At 37.3% G+C, this 3,295-nt stretch overlaps 1 pseudogene; it reads right to left on the bottom strand.

The window, feature by feature from the left end:
- Positions 1–134: 134 nt before the first annotated feature.
- LOC102436880 lies at positions 135–900 on the bottom strand (annotated as a pseudogene).
- Between the last annotated feature and the right edge of the window lie 2,395 nt (positions 901–3,295).

Here is a 3,295-nt window from a genome sequence, read left to right as displayed (position 1 = left end):
TTCTCCTTCTCCTTCTCTTTCTCCTTTCTCCCTTCTCCTTCTCCTTCTCCTTCTCCTCCTACCTCCTCCTCCTTCCTCCTCCTCCTCCTCCTCCTCCTCCTCCTTCTTCTTTCTCCTTCTCCCTTCTTCTTCTCTTTTTTTTAGTTTGGGATATGACCTTTATTGAGCTTATCCACCAGAGTGGAAATAATGTCTGTACAAAACCAAATGTTTTTTACTATAACTTCTGCATCACAATTAAAATCCAAACAGTTTTTTTAAAAAACAGTCAACTCAATCAAAACCCACTACTTCAGAATCAATAGCTTCTTTGAAGCCACAGTAACACTTAAATATGGTTAAGACTCGAATGCAGAAATTTGGTTGGTTGGAAAGCTAATTAAACTTCTAACTTGCTCAAATAGAATTACAAAAAGGCAAAATTGTGTTTTTCACAGAGATACAGTCCACTGGAATCACCAACACTGGACAGCTGTTGGAGTATTTAGAGTCCTGAGATAATAAGAAATCCAGGCACCCTTTAGACAGTCTTCTGTTGTCCTTTCTTCCCAATCAGAGATTTGTGGATGTGTGGAATAACACCACCACCAGCAATTGTAGCCTTGATGAGAGAATCCAATTCTTCATCTCCACGAATAGCAAGTTGCAAATGACGAGGGGTAATATGCTTTACCTTTAAGTCTTTTGATGAATTTCCTGCCAATTCAAGTACCTCTGTGGGGAGGTACTCCAGAATGGCTGCGCTGTACACAGCAGTGCTTGCACCTACACATCCATGACTGGTCGTCCCAGGTGTTGATGAATACGGCCCACCAGAAACTGCAAGCCGGCTCTCTGCGAACTGGAAACCGCTTTTGTCTTGGCCTTTCTGGAGTCTTTCCCAGCCTTACCGCCAGCCATTTCGAATTCTGCTGAAGCTCAAGTGAGCAAGGCAGAGAAAGGAGTAGCTAGACACCCAGTGATATCCCACCGCCTACTCCCTTGCACCGTGATTCAAACTTTGCTCAATCATTTTCAAATATAGACCATATATTGGGACACAGGCAAAGTCTCTTCAAATTCAAGAAGATAGAAATCATATCAAGCATCTTCTCAGATCACAATGGCATAAAACTAGAAATCAACTACAATAAAAACAATAAAAAATCAAACACCTGGAGGCTAAATAGTATGCTATTAAACAATGACTGGGTTACCAGAGAGATCAAGGAAGAAATAAAAAGCAACATGGCAACAAACGACAATGGAAACACAACAATCCAAAATCTATGGGAAACAGTGAAAGCAGTCTTGAGAGGGAAGTTCATAGATCTACAGACCTACCTCAAAAAACAAGAAACAATGGTAATAAACTATCTAACCCTGCAACTCAAAGAGTTAGAAAGAGAGCAACAAGAAAAGCCCAACTTAAACAGAAGGAAGGAAATAATAAAAATCAGAGTGGAGATAAAGGACATAGAGACCAAAAAAAATAAATAAATAAAAATACAAAAGATCAGCAAAACCAAGAGCTGGTTCTTTGAAAGGATAAACAAGATTGATGAACCTCTAGCCAGGCTCACCAAGAAGCAAAGAGAGAGGACCCAAATAAACAAAATCAGAAATGAAAGAGGTGAAGTAACAACCGATCCCACAGAAATACAAACAATTATGAAAAAATACTATGAACAACTCTATTCCAACAAAATGGATAACCTAGATGGAATGGACATATTCTTAGAAAAATACAAGCCCCCAAAACTCAACCAAGAAGAATCAAAAAACCTGAACAGGCCAATAACTACCGAAGAAATTGAAACAGTGATAAAAAATTTTCCAGCAAACAAAAGCCCTGGTCTGGATGGCTTTACAGGGGAGTTCTACCAAGCAATCAAAGAAGAACTAAAACCTATCCTCCTCAGACTATTTCAAAAAATTCAAGAGGAAGGCACACTTCCAACCTCTTTCTATGAAGCCAGCATTACCCTAATCCCAAAACCAGGTAAAGAAACCACAAAAAAAGAGAACTACAGGCCGATATCCTTGATGAACATAGAATGCTAAAATACTCAACAAAATTCTAGCAAATCAGATTCAGGAATACATTAGAAAAATCATACACCATGACAAAGAAGGATTTATTCCGGGGCTGAAAGGATGGTACAATATCCGAAAATCAATAAATGTGATACATCACATAAACAAATTGAGACACAAAAATCACATAATCATATTAATTGATGCAGAAAAAGCATTTGACAAAATCCAACACCCTTTCTTGATAAAAACTCTCAGCAAAGTGGGAATAGAGGGATCATACCTCAACATAATAAAAGCCCTATATGACAAACATACAGCCAACATCATACTCAATGGGCAAAAACTAAACCCATTTCCCCTAAGAACAGGGACAAGACAAGGATGCCCACTTTCACCACTCCTGTTTGACATAGTACTAGAAGTACTAGCCATAGCGATCAGACAAGAAGAAGAAATTAAAGGCATACAAATTGGAAAAGAAGAAGTAAAACTGTCCTTATTTGCAGATGACATGATACTATACATAGAAAAACCCAACACTCCATCAAAAAACTACTAGACCTAATAAATGAATTTGGCAATGTAGCAGGATACAAAATTAACACCCAGAAATCTATGGCCTTTTTATACACCAATAATGAACTCACAGAAAGAGAAATGAAAACAAAAACAAAAACAACTATATTTACCATTGCACCAAAAAAATTAAGATAACCTAGGAATAAACTTAACTAAGGACATAAAAGACCTGTACTCAGAAAACTACAGGACATTAAAAAAAGAGATAGAGGAAGACATAAACAAATGGAAGAACATACCATGTTCATAGATTGGTAGAATCAACATCATTAAAATGTCCATACTACCTAAACCAATCTATAGATTCAATGCAATACCTATTAAAATACCAATGGCATATTTCAAAGATCTAGAACAAACTCTACAAAAATTCATCTGGAATAAAAAAGACCCCGAATAGCCACAGCTATCCTGAGAAAGAAGAACAAAATTGGAGGGATCACAATACCAGACATCAAGCTATATTACCAAGCCATGGTTCTCAAAATTGCCTGATACTGGCACAAGAACAGACATAAAGACCAATGCAACAGAATAGAGAACCCAGAAATTGACCCAAACCATTATACTCAATATTTGACAAAGGAGGCAAGAGCATACAATGGAAACAAAACAGTCTCTTTAATAAATGATGCTAGGAAATTTCGTCAGACACATGCAAAAAAATGAAACTAGATCACCAACTTACACCATACAC

The sequence above is a fragment of the Myotis lucifugus genome, unplaced genomic scaffold, assembly GCF_000147115.1.
Source record: "Myotis lucifugus unplaced genomic scaffold, Myoluc2.0 scaffold_82, whole genome shotgun sequence".
NCBI classification, from domain to species: domain Eukaryota; kingdom Metazoa; phylum Chordata; class Mammalia; order Chiroptera; family Vespertilionidae; genus Myotis; species Myotis lucifugus.
Note: the sequence above shows the minus strand (reverse complement) of the source record. Positions and strands in the feature narration are given on the sequence as shown.